Source organism: Haemaphysalis longicornis, unplaced genomic scaffold (assembly GCF_048455015.1).
Source record: "Haemaphysalis longicornis isolate Haplotype H1 unplaced genomic scaffold, Haemaphysalis longicornis Haplotype H1 scaffold_6, whole genome shotgun sequence".
NCBI lineage: Eukaryota > Metazoa > Arthropoda > Arachnida > Ixodida > Ixodidae > Haemaphysalis > Haemaphysalis longicornis.
The window spans coordinates 126,667,438-126,691,020 of NW_027526407.1; the positions used below are offsets into that span (position 1 = coordinate 126,667,438).

At 45.2% G+C, this 23,583-nt stretch overlaps 1 long non-coding RNA gene across 1 annotated transcript; it reads right to left on the bottom strand.

The window, feature by feature from the left end:
- Window positions 1-67: 67 nt before the first annotated feature.
- LOC144142148 (uncharacterized) lies at window positions 68-20,790 on the bottom strand. The gene is made up of 3 exons (XR_013316862.1): window positions 20,656-20,790; window positions 17,924-18,019; window positions 68-196 (listed from the first exon to the last, which is right to left on the bottom strand). It is a non-coding gene; the product is annotated as an uncharacterized LOC144142148 (long non-coding RNA).
- Window positions 20,791-23,583: the final 2,793 nt, after the last annotated feature.

Consider the following 23,583-nt stretch of genomic DNA (forward strand, 5'->3'; position numbering starts at 1 on the left):
TCAAACGAGTAACTCTATTCTTGCTGTAATCGACGCTTTTGTTACAAAACCTCTTTACACAACAATATTGCGATAGGTTTATTAGAAGGCATTTTTATTATAACTATTTCTCAGTGTAACTACGCCTTGGGCTGCGGCAGCGCTGGGTAAGCCAGTAGCATTCCAATTCCGGGCAGCAAATATTATCCTGATCACACTGCAAAATAAACGGTGGTATGATAAACACCATAACAAGGAACCAAAGAAGGCTAGCTGCTATTTTGTATTATACAGAAAATGCAGCGTCATGATCACGTAGGCTACTGACGACACGGTTAAAACAAAACGCAGTGCACACGGGGTTTGTGTAGTATGTTTCTGCCCCTAATTTACGCGTTCCTTTTTGTGCTAAAGCACTGGGATTTTTGCTGACCAATATAGAGAAGGTACCTAACGTTGCGGTTGATTCCTCTTTAGTAAGAATCGCAACACACGAAGTAAAACATGCCTTCATAGTAGCAGTCGAACGTTTATAGTGCATGCGAACAAAATTGCTCAAGATTTTTTTTTACATTCCTTCGATATGACACCGTTACAAGCCTCAACACTAGACACTGGATTGCACGCACAGGAGGAGTGCGTAAATATGACTGAAAGCTCAGGCGCTAGAATACCCAGGAAACAAATCTTAACGGGTTGTCACCACGTTTAGAGAACTCAAGGTCCCCGCATCCCCCCCAGTAAAAGAAGAATGATTTTCGGGTCGGCAGATCTTTTGTACGTGGACGTAGCGAGCGAGATCCTAGCGGCAGCTCGCTTCGTCTAAGGTGTGAAAACTTCGGTCCTGTTTCATGGCGGGTACGGCAGCCGGGTGCGTTGACACAAGCTGAGCTCATGGAACGCAAGAGACAGTGTGCGTAGCTTGGACCGTGAATGCGCTAACTTGTTCCGCTTCCCACTAGCGTGCCTCTCGTCGCACGAAAGCAGTGACGTGTGCGTGTAATCAAGTGTCGCGTCATTGTCTTTCAGCGGCGCCCAATGCTAATTATTCATACACAGGGCCACGACACTCTAAGCAGTAGGGAGGGAAGATACACTGAACATCACGCTGGCCTATCAAAGTGGCACCTGTCGGCGCTTGTTCGCTTCGTGAAGCAATACTTCGCATCACATCTAAACGGCGGAGCCATCTGAATAAACAAGGTGATTGTGGAAGGGTACAAGACAAGTTTGTACACTAATGTACGTGCGTATCTCTTGCTATTAGTTGTTTTAAAACAAACGTACTGTTTCAAACAAAATAAGTTGTTTCATACTGTAATAAACCAAAGATACATAATTGTAATTTTGCTAAGTTTTGTTTTCTATCTTGTATTCAACTTATTGGTATGCGTACGCACGTTGTTGTAAATTACTGTTGTAAACAATTTTTTCCTCGTTAACATGCAGTGCAATTATACCATGTACAAACGAAATACCGTTGATAGAGCAGGCGGCACCGCGAGATTTCTACGCACGTAACATTCTCTGGTTGTCAAAATAATGCGGAGCCCTGCACTACGGCATGCCTCGTCGCCTGCGTTGTGTCGGGACTTTAAACCCTTCAATATATAAATAAGTAAAAAAATAAATAATATATATAAAAAACAATTAGAAAAATAAGTATATAAATAAACAAAAAAAATAAATAAATAAATAAATCTATCACATCGCTTCGAACCTCCTGTGGCGGCGAGCGAGATTGTGCGTTCGATTACGAGCCCAACGGCTGCAATCAAACTTTTACTACGGTGTGTAGGTGATTATTTTACTAATGTCGTTTTGCTGAAAACTTATGCCGTCAATAAGGTGCTGGTCTATTCCGACATAAAAATTTTGTGTTCAAAATGTTAGCATTAGGGAAACTGTTCGAAGGCTGGCTTGCTTCAGTTGTATCAAATTTTAGAAACCTTCATAGGACTGCGAAAACGAAGCAATATGGTTGTTGGGTCATAAGTATTTTATGTTTTACATGTCATAGTGTAAGATACATCCTACGGTATAGTATACAAAATTTGTTCACAATGCTCAATAAAAGAGGGTACCTCCAAAATGTTTTCCTACAAACACATTGCGGACAGTAAGGAACAGTCATTATATGTTTGATATGACTGAGGCATCCTCTGCATGCTGTTGTAAGACATAAAAAATAACGGGGTCCCGCACATAAGAACGCCAGCTACACATAATTGTTATGTATATATTAAACCATACGAAATACCAAAAACCGATAAAACATCTTATCAGAAGTTCATATGAGATAGCTTAATTTTTCGTCTTCATGATTAACAAAACAAGGCAGGTGAAGCAATTATGCGTTCAATTCTGCGTCAGACATCTGAACAGCACGCGAACCTTCCTAGAGAGAGCGGCCGGTATCAACGAGTTGCATAGATTTTGGTTAGACATATAGTAGCAGCACACGTGGTGAAAGATGCTTCAGATGGTCTGTGTCGATTTTCGGCCGTCGGAAAACAACGCCGTCTGTTTTCTCGAGCCTGTCCCCCACTTTGAGGTTACAGAGGAACGTGTGCGAGAAGCTTAAGCAGGACATTATCAGTGACCAAGGTATATTTCGGTTCTTTGTGGAGGCGCACTTGAAGTTTGAATTGTATTCATCATAATTTCGAACATACGTGAACGTTACGTGGTATATTTTATGCACTTCAGCGAAATTTAGGACATCGACGTATTCAATGTACTCGCAAGATTATGTCGGGGATGTCCTGAAATAAATGAAGATGTTCTTGTATTGTTTTATTTGGCTCCGGCAAATGCTTTCTTTGCTGTCCAATGTATGTGTCTTGGCGGTCCGCAATTATGGTCAATTTCATAGCATAACGCCGCTACAACTTGCAGCTCCATGCCTTGCAGGGAAGAGAATTGCTTCGACGTGCACGCCATAAATGCTTTCCCCATAAAGTCTAAATAGTACGTGACCTGGATAGTATTATTTGAACAGCCCCTGAGCTGAATAGTGCCTCACTGGCCGTTGTTACTAGCCAGTTCGGCATACAATGTTCTCATCTAACAGTAAAAGGACTCTAACATATGAAGAAAATCATCTTCTGCAGAAAAATACTACAAATGATACCTCTCACGGCTTCCCTTCGACGTGCAGCAATGTGCCACTTGAGGAGAAATAAGGAATTAAAGCTCGCATGCCTCACTAATATTTTATTAGCTTTTCCTTGATTACTCGTCGCGTGATAAAATGGAAGCGAGAGACAGCTGCGGTCTAGAGCATAAGCGCTTTGCGCTAGGCCCTCTCGATCTAAGAACGGTAGCTTATATAAGGTTGCTCTGTTAGCTGTAGCCAATGACGACAATGTTACCCTGACCGCACAACCTAGCATGAAGTTTATTGACTTGTCCACAACCTAACAAAAATGATTTTAATCTCGCGAGCTGCCGATGTGCCCAATCTACACCGGCCATCACCACAGCGTCTACCCGGCATCGAGAAACACACAACCGCTCCAGCTACTCCAGCGCTCCTTGCCTTTCAAAAAACCTTCACTGTTCTGGCCGGCAACTTCCCCATCAACTCTTTTGGTGATAATGGCCAGATAATATTATTCCCTATTACACAGAACCTTGCCACGAATAGCAAATGACAAGCCGGCACCTGTGCCGGCTTGTCCTGGCCTGATTCTCTTTGCCCATTCATAACAATGGTATAGCAAAGCGACTCTTCCTGGTCGCTTATCAACAGCGGCCAGTGATGAATGGAATAGCACATTGTACTTTCCCTTTAGCTTTAACCAGTGATAACGTTGGAACCGCGATGCAGCAGGCATTATGAATAGCGGCAGCAAGGCCAGAAGAATAAGGTTAGAAGCTCAGACGGATCGCCTGAACATCTTGTTCCTTTTGAGGGTTCCCTCCGGGATATTGTTTTCACAAGCTCGGGTGTACACCGTCGTATATAATTGAATTTGGTGATTAGGGCCAATGTAAATCACGTCTTTCACAAATGCAAATAAATGTTTGATTTCCGAGTCTTAACCTAAGGAAAGCAGCCTGCCTCACATTGTAGGGCAGCTGTAGTCTGTTTCTCAAATAAGAAAAACTAACGGAAAGTTTTGATTAGCATTTATTTACCTATTTGGGTCAAAAAAAGCAATATTCGCTTCCCGGCCGCAACGGCCGCTTTTTCTAATGGAAGCGAAAGGCAAAAACGCACGTGTGTTCGAGATTTCGGCGCACGTTAAAGATCCCCAGGTGGTCAGAATAATCCGGAGCCCTCCACTACGGAGCGCCTTACCGCCTGCGTTGCGTCAGCGCATTAAACAGTACAATCAACACAATCAGATCAAGAAAAGCAATATTGGTGCGTCTGCACTGAGCTCCGTTAACGGAATTTGTGATTACACGACGGTAGCATTCAAAAACGCATGGGGCATCGATCGGTGTTGCCAAGTTTCTGGCATTTTCTGTCATAAAACTGTGGTACATTGGCCTTCTTGGTTTCACCCAAACATTTCTCTAAAAGCTGCGTATTGGTGACGGCGCCACCAACCCAAAAACGGCACATGATACTATGGCTACTTTTCTCGGTAGGGATCTTTGTGACAACGTACATATCAGTTATGCTTTCGAGCAATGCGGAAGACTTCTCCCAAACATGCGCCTAAAACTAGCAGTGGCGCTAGAACCACACACGCGTGACCCGTAAAGTAATTGTGCACTAGGTGCCCGAAGAATGTGGCCTAATCGGGGCCTGTTTTTTGAGGCCCTGATCCAGTCTAGAATGGGGGGTCAATTTGTCTTACGGCAGAGTTTTTACAATGTGTGATCACGTAGGCCAGTCTTTACTCGGCGTTTTCATGGTGAAAATTGAGAATTGTATTGTAGTCTTTCTTTGTGAGGGAGAACCGGACAGTACGGTAACGAATACGTAAGGCGTCACTTCGCAGAGAGTACATGTACAGAAAGCGTGCCTTGCCACGCGATGAAAGCTCCCGGTGACTCTCCTAATAATTTGGAGCCAACCTTTCTTAACAAGTCTAACTCAAGGCAGAGTTGTCTACCTTTTGGTCCTCGTATTCTTCTGCAGCTGCATGCAAAGTTCGCGCACTCATCATTTGGTAGCCTGCAAAGTTACTGGACGATTCCCTTTTAAATTAATGTCGGTCTCCAGGTGATTGGGTCGCGAAATGACGAGGTTATTTTTATTCTCGAGGGATTGGTTTATTCAGGCAAAGGAAAGGCAGCTGTCCATACCACAACTCAAGAAACCTGTCAGTAGTATTATCAAAATGATTACTTGTATTAATCATAGTGTGCGTGTTGAGCAAACGTTCTTGTCGTTCAACCCATAAGATGACGTCATCTGCACAGATCTTCTGTTGAGATTGAGGTATCTTCCGCAATACGACTCGTGAATTTTTCTCGGTTTATTAGCGAATATGCTCATCGGGGTTATCTAGCGAATATGCTCATCGGGGTAGTTGATGGCTCTGAGAATAGGGCAACATTGAATGTCGTGTAATGGCCCCGAGGTGGACATCCTCATCCGCGACTTAAGTCGTTCCTCCCTAGTGGTGCTTCATTCTATTAAAGCGACTGGAGAAGACGGCTGTCGTCGATTGGAAGCCTGATGAATACACCTATGTCCAAAGCCCAAATGAGGTGCTATAGAAGTTATGAGAAATTGAAAAAAGAGTGCCGCCTTACACTATTGCGTATTTAGCATTCCGGTGCTGATGGCCATTAGGCCGCCATCGCAACGCATTCGAAAGTCAAACTGCTAATAGATGACCACTTTTAGAAAAAACTGGCTGCTGCTTAGCTCAGGTGAGTAAGAATATGCTAAGCAAAAGCATTGTGCAACCTTGTTTTAGTATTGCTTTCACATGCCTACGTACAGACTCATCTTTAAGGTAGGTAAATTGGCTACTTTTCTTTTTTTTTCCTGTTCCACTTCCGCCGTTTTGAGAGCCAAACAGGTCGCTTTTCCTCAGTCTCCGACGCTGGTTTCGCCCTCTTGGCGTTCCGTTCTGTTACCAAAGTTGCAGCTCGTCGTTCGGTATCCGTGGTGTGGTCAGATTCAGCTTACCGACGATGGCTGAAAGCCTCTCGCGTTCTCGCAATACTCAAAGAAGACTGTCCTGGCCTCTCTTTAAGTCGTGGCGAAGCTCGTACAGACAACGCGTGCTCTGCGCTCGTATCCTGGTATAGTGGCTTGCACATGGACATATAGAGGACAGGACATATAATGAAACGACTATATAACGATGGCTTGTACCAGTCAGCCCTACCTACCCTCATCAATCCGGGAACCATCGTTGCGGCGACGGCAGACATTTTCGTTATTCAGCGCAGCGCACATGGGGTGGGTCGCCTAAAGAAGACCCGGAAGCCCGATGTAGCGCTGGCTTATCAGGAAGCACGCATCGCTGCAACGGGATAATGCCATCACCCAGAAGAACGACAAGAAGCGGAGTATTGCCGGTCTCGAAGAGGGAGGGAACACTCAATGAAGACTGCGTCAACGGACGATGAATCGCTTGTGTCGCCCATACTCTTGCGCTGTTTCAGCGTGCGCTGACCATGATGAACGTACTACTGTAACTCACCAAATTTGCTACTTATTGTTGAATTGCCCGAAGACACATTAGGGTACACCTCAAAAAATGAACTATTATTATTTACTTCACGTTTCATGTGGTGTTTTGCTTACTATCGTCACACTTATACCCAAGACATATACCCGTCATGGAGTGACCGGAGGAAAAAAGTATCGTCTGGTTCTGTACATCTTGTATTGCACCGTTGTCTGTCAAAAAGTCCATCCAAAGGATTAGGTCGCCGGAGAAGTTAGGAAAAATGATGAACGTGGCTGGGTACGTGGTGTCGTCAATGGTGACGCGTGATGTGCACGATCCACTTGGAGTTACGAGATGGCCTCCTGCGGTGCGTATGTGCTGACCGTCCCATCTGCTTGTAACTTTCTTCAGCTTAGACGCAAATGATCGGCTCATTATTGAATAGGCGGCTCCGTTGTCTTTCAGGGCTACTACATCAAAGATATTGATAGACAACTTAACGTCGGTCGCCGCCACCCTCGAGTTAAAGGAGCGTCGGGACGTCGTATCTCGGCTTCTTCGTCGTGACGGTTTTGCAGTATGCGTTGTAGTTACCATCGTCTGCGTAGTCATGTCGGCTTCGCGTCACGCCGTGTCGTTGTCGTCCCGTTCGGCAATCACGTCCGGGGGAGATGGGGTCGTCGGGTTGAGGGCATGTAGTAAATCATGGTCTTCGGCAAGTCCTTGCGTGTTGGGGAGATATCATTTTGCCGCCGTCCTGCAACTTTGCCTCAACAAGTTGGTGCTTTAATTTTCTCGGCGTGGGCTGGGGGACTTCCCACACGTGAAGTCTGCGTTGGTTCGATGGCTTGGAGTCCGGTATGGGTAGGGTGATGGCAAACAGTTGAAGCGCGCTCGCCCTCGGTTGGTGTTGGACACGTAGTCTTCGATCTCAGTAGGACAACAGCAGGGTCGGGGCTGAGGTGCGTTGACGGAGAAGTCTCGCAAACCGAGCCTCTTCTAGAGAAAATGGCGGTACACATTGTCGCTTTCTTCGTAGTGGTAGCACAGCGGACAATTATCGGGCGTTCATCAAACCTCGGTCTTCCTTGGGAGGGGGGTTGCACCACAGCTCTTTCGGCCGGCGATAGGGGTGATGGTACGAAGCCTTGTGATGGTAGGGTGCAGCTAGGAGAGGCTGGCGGACAGCAGCCACGTATAACATGGATTGAGGCTCGCGGGTTGGTTCTGGCGTCATTGAAGTTCCCAGCGCTTCCGCACTTCTTTCCTAATAACGTCGTTAAGGAAAGCGACCTGGGGCTGCGGCGGCGTGGGGAGAACATTCGGTAGCTGCTCCCTCACTTTTGTATGAATATTCTCGCGTATACTGTCTGCCAGAATCCGCATGCGGTCGATGCAGTTCGCACGGGCCACGCCAACAAATTTTGGTCATACTCCTTTGCCCGCCTTTCGAGAGCCATCTCAATTGTGCTGGCATCGGTCACGAAATCGGCGACGGTTTTGGGCAGATTGCAGACAAGTCCAGCAAAATGTTCGTCCTTCACACGGCACATGAGGAAGAGGAACTTCTTTTCTTCTGCCATGCAAGGGTCAGCACTCCTAAAAAGCCTCTTCATCTCTCCGACAAACACGACAGCGCTTTCGTGTGGGTGTTGTATCCTGCGTTTTTACCAAGACACCTGCGCGCTTTCTTCCCACGTCAGTAATTAATGTCGTCAAAAAATTCGTTCTGAATTCGTTCGAAGACACTAGGGAGCTTTCATTGTTTTCGAAAGAGATTCGTGCTGAATCTTTCAGGTAGAAGAACACTTGTTTGAGTGTCTCTGCTTCGTCCCATCGCTTAAAAAGCCACAGCCTTTCGACTTGCTTTAATATGCTAATATGCTAGCCACTGTGACACTGTGCTAGCTGGCTTGAAGTGGCAAATTTGCCTCGTATACCTCGACGACATTATGTTAATCGCGACGACTTTTGATGAACACCTTGCAAGGTCGAGTCTCTTCTCGAGGATATTCGCTCGTACAGCTTAACGCTGAAGCCGGACAAGTGCCGCTTTGCTCACGAGAAACTCGAGTTTTTTGGGCCAGCCACTGGAGCCCTGCCTGACTCGACAAGAACTTCAGAATAGCGAACTTCCCAAGACCGAAAGACAAAGAGTGCGTGTGAAGATTTCTCGAACTGCGTGCATACTACCGCCGCTCGTCGCAAACTTCGAACGCACTGCTGAGCCACTCACGCAACTGACAAAAGATAGCACCCATTTTAGCTGGGAAATCGACCAAAAAAAGCATTCTGCGAGCTGCAACAACGCCTGCAAGCCGCCCGTGCTCTCTTGGTCAGACGGAAATGCCGAAATGGAAATGCACACGGGCGCCACGAATATATGCTTGGGTGCCGTCCTCGTCCAAAAGCAGAGCGGTTACGATAAAGTGACCGCCTTTGCAAGCCTTGGTCTGTCGACGGAGGGGAAGTCTACTCAGCTTCCGAGAAACAGTGACTCGATATTATATGAGAAATTTCTAAATTTCGCCCATACGGGTATAGTAGACCATTCAAGGTTGTGCAAATCACCATGCACTGTGTCGGCTTGCCACATTGAAGGACCCCTCTGGCCGTCTCTGGCAAAGGAGCTTGCACCTGCAATAGTTCAACGTTACACCTATCTACGAATTCCGGCAGACAACACTCCGACGCCGCCTGCCTTTCCCGCGTCCACGTCGATCCACCATCCCTTAGTCGCAGAGCAGCATGACGACCCCGACTTACCGGTCATGATCGATATCGTCTATGGACGCAACGTCACCGTGCCTAGGGCATTGAAACGGAACTTACCAGCATTCAGTCTCAACACCTCCATCTTGATGTAGAATTTCAGACCGGGAATAAGAACGAATTATTTAATTGTAATCCCCGCAGACCTTCGTGAGAAAATTTTGGAAGCGTGCCACGATGACCAATCTAATGGGGATCTGGGCACAGCCCGCACTATTTAAAATTAGGGTGAAGTACTAGTGGTCCCGCCCTTAATTCCACCTCAACCACTACGTTCGAAGCTGCCGTGACTGCCAGGGACAAAAAACACCGCCGACAAGCCCCACCGGACTTCTACAGCCGATCGCCATCCCATCGAGGCCATTCCAACCGATTGTAATTGACCTTCAAGGCCCATTCCATACGTCACAATCCGAGAACAAGTGGATTGTTGTAGCGACAGACTACATGACCCGCTACAAACACGCTGCCGATCTTCCGAGGGAGACCGTACAACAGGTTGCGAAGTTCTTCATAAACCTAGTTGTGCTGTGACGTGGAGCCCCTGAAGTCCTAATCACGGGCCGCGGAGCGGCCTTCACTGTGGAGTTTATGCACGGAATCTTACACTACAGCAAAACGCATCACCGAAAAACGAAGGCTTACCACCGCCAAACGAACGGACCTAATGGAACGTCTGAACAAGACGATCGCGGAAATGCTGTTCATGTACGTCGACGTTGAACATAAGACCTAAGAAGAAGTGCTATCACATGTCATGTTTGCGTACAACATGGATATCTAGGAAACTACGCAGATGACACCATTCGAGTGTCTCAGCAGAAGACGGCCGACAACGATGCTTGACTTAATTCTTGCCCACGTGAAAGACGACGACCTCAACACCGACGTCCAAGGATACCTTCAGCTTGCGGAGGAGGCCCACCAGCCCTCGAGTTCGCGCAACCAACCCTCAGCTGGTGGATGCGAGACGCTACGACCTCCGACGCCGAGTGCCACCAAGGGGATTGTGTCAGGGTTTGAATTCCCATCCGACGACGTGGACTCACTGAGACACTTCCACGATGGTATTTTGTACCCTAGCGGATTCTACAACGTGTTGGCCTCCTAACCTACAAGGTGATCCCAAATGGGGATTACGGAACATCACGACGACGCACACGCCCCGAAATCGTCCACGTGGTTCCCTAAAACCCTTTTTACGTACGATGATGGACTTTTATTTTTACTCGTTCAGACTGTCGCTGATGGTAGCCTCCGGTCGATGCACTCTGGGAGGAGGGGGGGGGGGTAATGCCGTGAATCAAGCCCTGGATTTGTTTATTTATGTATTGCTTGTACCGCACGGCTGCGCCGGTCAGCGTTATCTGTCTTCTCAGTGTGACAAAAAACGCGTGTTCAATTCTTTCTTTCTATGCCACACGTGTTATCTCTTCTGATAAGGAGACTGTTCTGAACTAATGTGAACAGCATAGAAAAATCTTCTTTGTTCGGGATGTAATTCGACGTCTGCTGAAACACTCGTTGCCAAATATAAATTACCGCGGAGCCGACTCCGCGGCATTTGATTCGCGAGATTTGCCGAAGCACGTCACTTTGTTGACTGCTGCTTCGCCGGTTGTGCATTCGTTGAGTGGTTAAGGGTGAACAAGTTCGCTTCAATAAACTTGTTTTTCCTTTGGGAGAACTGCGTCCTCTTTGTCTACGTGACAATATTTAGCCATGAAGGTGCTCCTTTTGCCACTTCTAAGCTTAAGTCAATTCAGCTGTGATAGAACTAATTTCTGATCACTGTTCATTTGGGAGATATTATAGCCGCGAAGCATGAACAGGTTTGTTTATTAATTGTTTGTTTTTAATGCCCAGCCGCGCCCGGCTCTTTTATCTGTGTCCTATGCGAAATGCGTGGTCCATTCATTACTTTTGTGCCGCACCGGCTATCTCACTCAGATAAGGAGATTGTTTCGCCCTTACGTCACTAGCGTAGAATAATATTTCTTAAGCTACATTGCTCTGGATATGAATCGACGCTTGGAGAGCCACGCACGCCTAAAGATAAAAAGCCTGCCGAGCAGACACCGCGGTATTACTATCGCCGACGCTGGATTACGCACGTCACTTCGTTGACTGCTGCTTCGCCACCAGTGTATTTTTTGAATTGTTTGTGGAGCAGAAGTTTGCTCCAATAAACGTATTTTCCTTGAAGACAACTGCATCATCTTTGGCTTCGTGACATCTGGTGGAGGTGTGGGGCAAACACGCTTTACCCTCACTACGAACTCTGGAAGTCGCCAGGTCAGTCCAACTAGAGCCAGCCGCTGACTGCAAGGTTTACCGCCGGAGTTCGGCCTCCTGTCAGAAAGACCCAAGACAACGACCGCTGCAACCACCACCATGGTGCAAAAAACAACGTCACCAATCGTGCTGCAGCAGCCCCGAGAACCGCCAACATTCCGAGGAGCCCCCGCTGAAGACCCGGAGGAATGGTTTGAGAAACTAGAGCGTGTCGGAATGTTCAACCGGTGGGATGATGAAGAAACCTTGCGGCATGTTTTGTTTCACTTTCAGGATCCAGCTCAAGACTTGGTTCGTGAACCACGAGAGCACCTTGACCAAGTGGACGCAATTAGAAAGCGAATTCCTTAAGACCTTCACTACCGTGGCGAGAAATGATTGAGCTGCGCTTTTGCTGGAAACTCGAACGCAACTCCCCAATGCAGGTGTCGTAATCTTTGTTTAGGAAATGAAGCGACTATTTCGTCGCGCGGATCCCGAAATGACGGAAGAATATTAACTGATTTTTTTGATGCGAGGAGTAAAGCAAGAACTTTTTGTTTGCCTTCTTCTCAACCCCCTTAAACTGTTGCCGAATTCTCGTCGGAGGCAGCCGCCATGGAATAAACGTTGGAAATTCACACGAGGCAATACCCCCGTCCCATCAATGCTCTAGCAGCGGACACGATTGATGCTGGGGCTAGTAGCTCTGACACACTACGTGAGACAATCCGCGTTGTCGTGTCGGAAGAACTGCGGAAAATCTTGCCAACAGTGCCACAACCTCAAGCCACCTGTATGAGCGACGTGATCGGGGAAGAAATTAAACTCGCTTTGGGGACTTCGACGCCATCCGAAGTACCACGCGAGCCACAAGCTATGACCTACTATGACGCTGTTCGTCGACCCCCCCCCTGCTCCAACCCGTCCTCAAGACGCCCCGCCGTAACGCCGTCCACTGTCACCCGCCCGATCCCTTTAGCGCAAAACCAAACGCCGAGGAAGGGGGATGTATGGCGAACCGCCGATAATCATCCGCTGTGCTACCACTGCGGAGAGGCCGACAAGGTCTACCGCCGCTGCCCAAAAGAGGCTCACTCGGTTTTCGAGAGTTCTCCATTCACGCACCTCACCTGGACCCGGCCTGCGCTCATCTGAGATCTACGAATACCTGTCCAAAACAGATGGGGTCCAGCCCATTTCAGACGTTCGCCGTCGCCATACCTATACCAATCGCCTAACCGCCGTAGCAATGCTCACTTGGCCTGTGGAAGGTCCCCCAGCCCACTCGGGGGAAAGTAAAAAAAGCAACTTCTGGAGGTGAAGCTGCACAACGGCAAAAAAACGAAAAACCTTCAACGACGTATGGCTGCACAGAACACCGTACCCGCAGCCACTGAGAAGACGACGACAACAACGCCGCACAGTGCCCGACCACCAGGAAGCACAAGCCGAGATGCTACGCCCCAACGCACCCGGAACTAGAGGAAGGCAGCTTCCGAAGTCAAGCTCTCCATCGATGGCTTTGATGTAGTCGCCCTCATAGACACAGGAGCCGAATACTCAGTAATAAGCGGGCCAATTGCATCTATTCTGAAGAAAGTTATGACCAGATGGGATGGTCCACAAATACGCACAGCGGGAGCCCATCTCGTGACGCCAGGTGCAACGTGCACATCGCGCGTCACCATAGACGGTACAACATACACTACGGCTTTCGTCATTTTGCCTAACTGCTCCCGCTACATAACTCATGGAACGGACTTCTTGATAGAAAACGGTGCAATAATTCATCTACAGACCGATTCTTTAACGTTTTCCTCCGATCACTCCACGACGCCGGAATCGAACCCGAACACCATGTTGCTTTATTGATCGCCAATGATCATGTCACCCTGCCACCCCGAGCAAGCTTGATGATCACCGTCTACTGTGAAGGTGCTGTTCCTGACGTCGAAGCTATCCTAGAGAGTGACCAAATTTCACACCGCATCTCCGTCGCAAGAGGCATCGCGAACTTTGAGCAACACCAATCCCACGTTTCGGTCAGTAATTTTACAGAAGAGTACCAGCATTTAAGAAGAGCGCTGGAATTTCGTTCCTCGAAAAAACGCAAGGACCATGTGACGTGATCGCGGTTGCCGACTTTGAACCCTTATCCGTTGATACCTTCACACTTTCGAATCTCTTCGACGTGAATGCGGGGTTACTGCAAGCAGAACGGAACCAATTACTGGCATTGCTTCGTCGCTACAGGGGGTACTTTTCTTCGAACTGAAAACCACGTCAGACACTTCCAGCTAAGCACCGCAAAATAACCGAAGATGGATCCTGTCCTACGCGACCCTCACCATAACGTGTCTCTTAACACGAGCGGGAAGCCATCCGGACTCAAGCCCACGACATGCTCAGCCACGACATCATACAGCCATCGAAAAGCCCCTTGGGGGTGCCGGTCGTACTCGTTAAGAAAAACGACGGCGCCTGAAGGTTTGGCGTGGACTACCGGCGACTTAACAAAATCAGCGCGAAGGACGTGTACCCCTCCCACAAATTGACGACGCTCTCAACCACCTCTGCCACGCAAAGTACTTCTTATCAATGGATCTCAACACCGGCTGCTCGCAAATTGAAGCGGAAGAGAGAGACCGGGATAGGATTGAATTTATACCCCGGGTGGCCTATAGGAGTCCAAGGTATAGGAGCCCAAAGAGCACACCCCTTTTGGGCTGTGCACGGCGCCAGCGACGTTTCAAAGAGTCATGAACACTGTGCTAGCTGGCCTGAAGTGGCTCACCTGCCTCGTATACCTCGACGATGTTGTGGGGTTAGCAGGACATTCGACGAACACCTTGCAAGGTTGGAGTCTGTACACGATGCTATTCGTAAGTCGGGGTTAACGCTGAAGGTTGAAAAGTGCCGCTTTGGGTACGGGGAAGTCAAGTTTTTAGGCCACGTTGTCAACGCCGCAGCAGTGCTGCCTGACCCGACAAAAACTAAAGGAGCCATGAAGACAAAATACGAGTTGGGTTTATTTAAAAGGCGGCTTAGTCCAGATAACATTGATAATAATATAATCGCAATCTTCAAACAAATAATGGAGATAATAAAGAAAACGTGTGAAGCAGTCGCTACCCCATAGCCAATTTCCCGCAACTTTTCTATGACGTCACGGAACCTTGTTTGTGCGATTGGCGGCCGTCTAACTGACCTGTCGCGACGACACATGACTGGACGTCTGTAATGGGGCCTCTAGTTCCATTTGACCGCATCACTTGAATACTAACGTGCAGTTAACGCACTGAAAATAATGTTTTATTGTTGGTCCCTATGACGTCATTCTTGCTCAAAACACGTCACTGTGGCGCAAAATTTGAAATTTTTTAGATACTTCTTGCTATTTTTTGTTAAAAAAACATCTTTAGTGGCTGTAATGGAGCTGACTGAGATACTGAATCCTAGTTCTTTCGAAATAAACGAAGTGGTATTTTCTCTTCGTGGCTCCTTTAAGCAATAGTAATATCCCAACACCCAAAGACAAAAAGAGAGTGCGAGAAGTTCTCGGACTGTAGGTATACTACCGACGCTTCTTTTCGAACTTCGAACCCTTTGCATTGCCACTCACGCGCTTTGCGAAAGATAGCACCCCTTTCAGCTGGGATATCGCCGAGGAAAAACAATTCTGCGAGCAGCAAGGATGCCTGCAAAACCCACCCGTGCTCGAAACGAAAATGCACCCGGACGCCAGGGATATAGGCTTGGGTGCAGTCCTCGTTCAAAATCAAAGCGGTTGCGAGCAAGTAATCGCCTATGCCAGCCGTGGTCTGTCGAAGGAGAGAAAAACTACCCAGCATCTGAAAAAGCGTGCCTCGCTATTATATGGGCGATTTAAAAATTTCGCCAATATATATATGGTAGACCATTCAAGGTTGTGACAGACCGCCATGCTCTGTGTCGGCACGCAAACTCCCATCCGGCGACGCGGACTCAGTGTGAAGCTTTTGCGATGGTATTTTGGACCCTACCAGATTCTACGACGTGTTGAAAAACTAACCTATGACGTGATCCCCGATGGTGATTTCGGCACATCACGACGACGCACGCGACCCGATGTCGTCAACGTAGTTCACCTGAAAATGTACTTCGCAAGATGACGGACTTTTTTTCTGTTGTTTTGTTGTTGCTGTCTGTTCGAACTGCCGTTTTATTTTAGCATCGGGGGCTGCGAACCATGTACGGGTTTCCTTTTTATTGTTTTTTTTCCTATTGCCCGGCGGCGCCCGGCTCTGTTATCGGTGTCCTATGCGAAGTGCGTGTTCCATTTTTTTATTTTTATGCCGCGCGGGCCATCTCATCCAGATAAGGAGACTGTTTCGCCATAACGTCAGTAGCGTGCAGTATTACTCCTTGATCTACAATGTTCTAGATGTGAATCGACGCTTCGAGAACCACGCGCGCCGAAAGCCTGCAGCGCAGACGCCGCGGTACAACTATCGCTGACGCTCGTTAGCGCACGTCACTTCGTTGACTGCAGCTTCACCGCCTGTGCATTCTTTGAGTTGTGAAGGGAGCACAAGTTCATTCCAATAAACGTCTTTCTCTTGAAGACAACTGCATAGTCTTTGGATTCGTGAAAATAAAGAGAGAAAGAAATAATCAAAGGAAGCAGGTAAGCGGGGAATAGAAACTTTTGCATGGACTAAGAAAATGTATAAAAATAGAACTGATCTCTGATAATTGCTTATTTAGGAGATATAAAGAGAAAGTAATATTTAAAGGAAGCAGGTAAGCGGGGAATAGAAACTTTTTACGTGCACTAAGAAAGTTTATAAAAATGCCGGTTTCATTTCTTAATACAGTTACCGTAATCGAGAGAGAGAATACAATCGTTAAAATAAACAAATTGTTCCTACAATTTTCTATGTGGACAAGAATTCTGGAATCGTCATGGCTCAAAACACGTATGCAGAGAAAGTGTGAGATACGGAGGTGGAAAGATAACTCGATCAATACACGTTTTCCCGTAAAAAGCGGCATTAGGCGATATTACCAGCCATGTCAACAAACTGGCATACAGAAAAAAATCACACGTGAAGTTCATAAACTAAACGGCGTCAAAAATTTAAAACAGAGCTTCAGAACTTTGTCACTATAGTTAACAAAGTGGAGATGGCGTATGGTTAGTGAAAGACAACAGATAGTAGTATAACTAGGGTTGGTGCAGAGATCCGAAAACTTTGATTGAAATTAGGCCAATTATGTCATAATATGGAGTTATAACTCAGGAATGTACAAAGAAGAAGCTGCCAATACTTGGGTGGCAAAGAGAGCTGCTGGTGGCCTTCGGATTCGACAAACACTCTTTGACAAGAAATTCGGTTCGGTGCTCTTTCAATAAGTCACAGTAGCTCTGGTTTGGTTCACTGTGCCGTGTCCAGTTATTCTAACTCCCAGCAAAAGATCAAAAATGCAGCTTTTCCCAGCAACAAATCATTTGAATGTGTCTAAATGTTTCGGCTCTACCAGGCATCTCAAATGAACAACGTGAAAGATAATACTTTATTATAGTGTCTTGACGCTTATTCTGTCGGCAAAGGGGATTATCTTGTAGGTCATGAAAGGGACAACGATAGGAGTAACTTTAACGAAGAGGAAAAGAGGTTCTTGGATAACAGAACAAACAAGATTAGAAAAAAAAATTGTATATGAAACAGAAAGAAAAGGGTCTTTGGTTCATCACATAGTTAGGCGTAACAAAAACCGAACACCCACCAGGGTCATAGGTTTGATTCCAAGAGACTGATCTACAAGAAATAAAGGCCAATGGCTCGATGAAATATGGAATTCTGTAGTAAAGGCAGGGGCCCGAATGGCGCGGGTGCAAATCGGTTGAACGTCATTGCGCAAAACTTCGTTCCATAGTGAACATTTTAGGCTACTGCAGATGACGATAACCACCATTTTACGCTTTTTAGGAGTCAGGTTAACTAATATGAAGCAACCCACGGACGGCCGGGTTAGTTAAATTTTATTACCAGGCAATCATATAGGGTTCACAGTTCTATCTCTTTGGCCATAGAAGTAACAGATGAGAAAGTAACTCTTATAGTGTTTTTACGGGGTGCAATACTTTACAAAAGCTTTACGAAAGCTTTATATACTTTACGATAACGACTAGTGCGATCAAGACACACACCGAATAACCTAAAGTGCAAAACACATAAATGTAGCGCCTTCGTCGTTCTGGGAGAAGCATTTATGCACTTCTGAATGCCTATAAAAATATTTTGGCAAAAATGAATACTCACGTGAGAATACTCTTTTGCGCATTCCTTAAGGGCAGCTGCATAGATAACCGTTTGAAGAACCGTATAAAGGGTCCACGCAAACACCATTCTGAAAATCTGGACGGCACGGGCACAAAAAGGTTTCAGAAATTTAAAACCAGCCCAAAATCATTTTCTCCTTAACAACCATTACGTTTATTCTGTTTCTCAGTACGCCAACACTAAAAAAGACTAAGCTATGTTTTGGACCATTTTATCATCCTTCTACTGCACAAGAAAGTAGCCCTGCGTGGATTATTTTTTGTCTTTTTACGGGGCCAGTGTAGGATATTTTGAGAAGGTATGAGCAATGCTTCGAGAGGGATGTTACAGTAGGAACTATTTAGGTTGGACTATCTAAAAAAATTTTGTTACATTATCATACGCGCTTTTCCCTCAACGTGAATATATTTTTGCGGTGAAATATATACAAACGATGACACCTCTACTAGTGATTATTTAAAAGAAACCTTTACATTCGGTATACCAGTGTACATAGGCTATGTATACACGGGTTCTCTACAATGACCCACGATATAATTGCACTGTGCAGGTGGGAGATAAAAGATTAAAGAGAAATGATTTCGGTTTTTCCGATAATTACCAACATTGCCGAAATTTCTACTTCCTTTGACGTAGTGAAGGCGCAACGCTCAAATGCGTCAGATGTGGTGCAGTTGTGTGTAACTTTCGAATGAATCAGTAATTGTGACTCGGGGTGGTTTGTTTTCTTCCTGTTATCGGTTAATTGCGTATAGGTTATCATACGTTTGCACAGCCCTAAGCAGTTCCTTCCGTGTGCTTGTAATTTTAGCGATTCGCCACACTATCAAAAACGTCGTTTCTCACTCGATTACTCTACTGACAGACCACTGCTCGGTATAGGTCGTTTATAATTACTCGCCATAATGCAAACGTATTGTAGCCAATGAGAAGTTCTTTTGGCGCAAATATCAAGAAAGACATGAATGTTAAGAGGTGCCTAGCACTGCACCATTCTGCACTGAAGAGATTCACAACGGGAGCCTCTGAGTGGAGTGAAATACGAAAACCCCCGGAGTTGAAGACTCGAAGGGGGCTGATACATGCAGAGAGTATTCAAACCCATCTCTCGGTACTACTCGGTGACCTCGTTGTGAGGTGCTACAGGTGTCTGGGGAGCATCTCCGGGCAACGCTTTCATGTTCCGCGTCCAACTGAGCGCCATAGTAAAGCTAGGGTAGAACCTATGAAAGAGCGTTGAGCCAGCTGGTGGTAGATTGGTAGCGTAGGGGCATAGCAGCGTCTCTTTCCTTCACTATATATGACTAAGATTACTAAGCAGAAATCCTATCGAGCATATTCCGCAAAATCTATTCCAGTTGACCCGGAGAACTATGACCTAATAAACCATGTGTTAAGGTGTTCAATCTCGATGCAATGGATAATGTAAAGCGTCCGCTTGTTAAAAACAAAACACTTGGGCTCTGACAATTGCGCTTTGTGTGCTGATGTCGGCCGTAGGCTATTGCTGCAGAAGCGAAAGGCTAGTTACAATGTGTTTGTGTGCAACACAAGTAGGAAGTAATTTAAAACCAACGTGTTCACAGCATGTGCAACAATATTTTTTACCTGTACTTCTAAAGTTTTTTTAACGTATGTGCAAAACACCCGATTTGTAAAGAATGAACTTCGGTGAAAATTTTGATGTTAGACATTTCCCGTTTCCTTGACTAGATTTGTTGTGTTTAAACGAGCATAAAACCAGAACTGAGTATTTACGCACTGCAGAGAGACCTACCATTTGATATAAAATATAATGTTTTTTTTATTACGAAACATCAGCCATAGACTTAAATATGGCCTAGCTTAGACTTTCTCGCAGGTGCCTGTTCAAACCTAAAACAAGGTAATTGTGAAGAATAAAAAAATGGACAATCAACAGGATTCAGTTTTTCAATAACCGCAACTAGTGAAATGGTATCCAGTTAGTCTAGCACCATTCCACATAATATATACTAATCGAAATCACCCACAAGCAATTGCCTTAGCTATCTGAAGACTTGGAATTCCCTACAGGTTCCACAAATACCAACGATTTCTATCAATGATTTATTTTTCAGTACCCGGAAATCAAGTTAAGTACTCAGAAACTACCAAAATTGGTTTATTTGTGGTAGGTACTACTTTGATAATTCGATAATATTCTGCATTTGTATTGCGTGCGAGATTTTAGCCCAGAAAGGGGTCATCCTGATCACTCTGCGCAAAAAACCAAAGAGGTAGAATGATGTCTCTGATATCTGTTCAATTTTGCGGGTTTTGTTTTGTTGCCATCTCATAAATATTTTTACAGTTTTAGAAATAGTTTAAGCTTTGTATGATTACTTAAAGACATTGTTGTGATGAGGCCTTTGTGAGTTCTACGTAGTTAATTTTGCTGAGCACAAATACATGAAAAATTTTGAAGTGCGTTGTAAGCACAGTACGTTTGAATTTACAACATCTTTTGAAAATGTGGGCGAAATAGCCAATTTGTGCAATACAAATTTTCTTTTCTTGACGCTAAACAACCACGTATAGTTACGTTGTTACGTAAAAATATGTACTCCTAACACTGATTTCTCTCGTTTACAACAATCACATCGATTTTTGTGTGACTATAATAAAAACAACGCTCACTTTCTCGCCTTACCCTCGTTAAAATTCCGCACTATATAAGAAGCATATCTTACAATTGTGCTTGCGTTGATCACTACGCCACAAGGCCACTTACACGTCTAAAAGACGTCGTGCATTGCAGAAACGTGCGTAACATACAAAGTGCCAGCCACAGAGCAGTCTGAAATCTTTACTACATGAACGCAGACCCCTCTCGATTACCGCTGCAGAACACAATTGAGGACCTTGAATAATAGGCCTACGATATAGTTTAGCACGTTTCTTTGTGTTTTATAGAAAACCGTGAGCTATAAAAACTTTAGAAGAGAGGCTCTGATAGGCCAAACTGCTGACGCGCAGTTTTAAAAACAAAAACTAACGAAGGAACAACCCTATCAAATAGATGCTATCGAGAGAAATAAAATTAAAATAGATAACCAAAACAAAACAATAAACAAAAAGAAGATTCGAATCACATCTTCCTGATAACGCGCGTAAGATATGCAATAAAACTCAGTTCGCGGTGTTATATAAAACCTGGCTTGGTACATTTCGCCTATCAATGCCTTAATACGCGGTTGTAATGACATATCAATATTCCTGGGATTTTATGGCAACCACACATTTCCACAAAACGGCACATCCTATTGATCTTGAAGTCCGTTTTTAATGAAAAAAATCTTGTAAGTCTAAAAGCTTACCTGATACTGTGACCTGGTCCACATATTCTTTGTTCTGTTCGGGGTAATGCAGACATTTTATCAGCCACAGAGCGGTGTATGCTTTTAGTTCCACCGTTGATCCTGTATAAAAGACTCAGCCCAGACGAGAGATCATGACCCACGCTTCACATGGCTGTTCGGTTTAACTCAAGCCGATGTACTTTTGCCAGTGACTTTCTATCCGGGCTTTTTGATGCAGGCGTATTTGGCCCGTGTCTAAATGTGGGTCTTTTGGCCGTACGCTGCCGTACTTCCATGGCTATCCAACGGGCAGTCTCAGTCAGCCATTTGACCAGCTTACGTTCATAAGGAGGGCTCCGGCCACTCGAAAGCCACCCGTGTACGGCCAAAGTATGGCAGCCGGATGTCAGCCGAGATGCGGTGGTCAGTCCCGCCATGCTACTGGCATTCGAGTTCAGCCGCAGTACGTAAATGTACTGAGGCTTATCGACGACCAGTGCATGCAGCGTAAGCAGATGACTCAGTCGTACTGGCTAGGAGCACAAACCCACCATTTCGGCTTTAGTGCACCAACATCGAAGTGAGCCCACGAGCTACTACCAGCCGTAGAGCCTTTAGCGCCGCCTGCGTATTTTATTAATCAACCTCAGTTAACAACAAAATGCAGTTATTAAACACTGCTCACAATTTCTTTTAATGTCGGATGCAGAGTTCTTTGCTATAGCCGGTATAGTTGTGTTGTCCAGGTACTGATACGTTCTGCGTGGTGGCGCAGCTGTAATAAACAGGGTGGAGGGCGCATATTTTAGTGGGTTGAATTTCACAATGGTGACATTTCCGCTTAAAACCAATTTTTTAGGGAGAGTCTTCCTGAGTGCTTTAAGGCTCCGACTAAATCAGCTGTATTTGCAACCGCTCCCTGACCAGTTTATTTTTTTATAAAACCCACACGAATGTCTTTACGAAGCATTTTGGCATTGCAAAAAAAACAATAAGAAAATACTATATAATTTCTTTCACAAAAAACTATGCCCAGTTTTTGACCATTTGTTTTTTTACATTTTACACTTGATAAACTTTTCTGATGAGCTTGCACAAAGCTGAATCTAGGAAAGATCAAAGAAGGACCTCTATTTCCAGTTAATACTTGGTGTTTTCATGAATTACAGGCACACCACTTAATAGTTCAAAAGAACTTAATTTTCCTCTATTGTCGTACTGCATTAAAGAAATTGTAGATGTCTTGAGAATGATGCCCTGCTTCCGCGGGTGCAGTTTCGTCTAACCGTGTTTTCATGCAAGGAAATGCGTACTACTAGAGTTTCATAATTTGTTTTAAACCAATCACATAGCAATGGTAGTATGCATACAGCAAATCTTGCATACTGCAACAAATAAAACATAACATTTCATTGGTCGAGTTTGAATGCGTTAAGAACTCACCTCCTTTTATGAGAATTTGCGGCTATGCCCTATGTATACGCACCTTCCTCCTACTGTAAAGTTTAACGGTGCATTTCTCGCACACCCCTCGAAAACTGCACCAGCAGTGCTCTGAACTCTAGCTGTTCCAGTGCCCATGTTTCCGCCCTTTCACTAGAGTCAATGGCTGCGGGTTAGCCCTTTTTTGTTACGGAAGTTGACATTCTAGGGAAACAATTTTTGTAACATGATATTCCCGTTTTCTAAAGGATGCCCACAGCTAGGTACTTTTCCCCGGGTCTCTATTTATTTTTTGTTTTTTTCTTTTTTTATGTTTTTTTGTTTGTTTGTTTCTTTGTTTATTTACCTAATGCTTGCTTCCCCTTTGCATGCATTACAGGAGGGGGATACGTAAAAGTAAGCATCAAATTTTATACCAAAACAGAAAATAATTTTTCAAAGCACTGTGAAAATCGCAATTCCAAACAATGGATACAATAATAGGTGGAAGAATATTCCACTCTCCTACAGATCTAAGAAATATTAAATTCCGCAAGGCGTGATTAATAAGTAAAAGTGAATGATTTAGTTTACGATTGTCGTCCCACTTTGGGATATGTAAAATACCGCATGGATATATTTTTTCATATCGATTCCAGTTTTCGAATGGTAAATATTATAACAAACTTTCAACCTGATGTTTTGTCTGCGATCTTTCCAGCCTTACTGTTTATGTTTACGTTTACTTTCCCTTATTCTAACTTGACGATCACAAATACGTAAAATCGAATCGCACTGCCCTATTGTGTTTGTTTTCGAGCGTATCAATCAGCTCTGTTGTGTACGGATCCCAGCAAAAACACACGCGTACTCCAACATTGAGCGAACATTACTGAA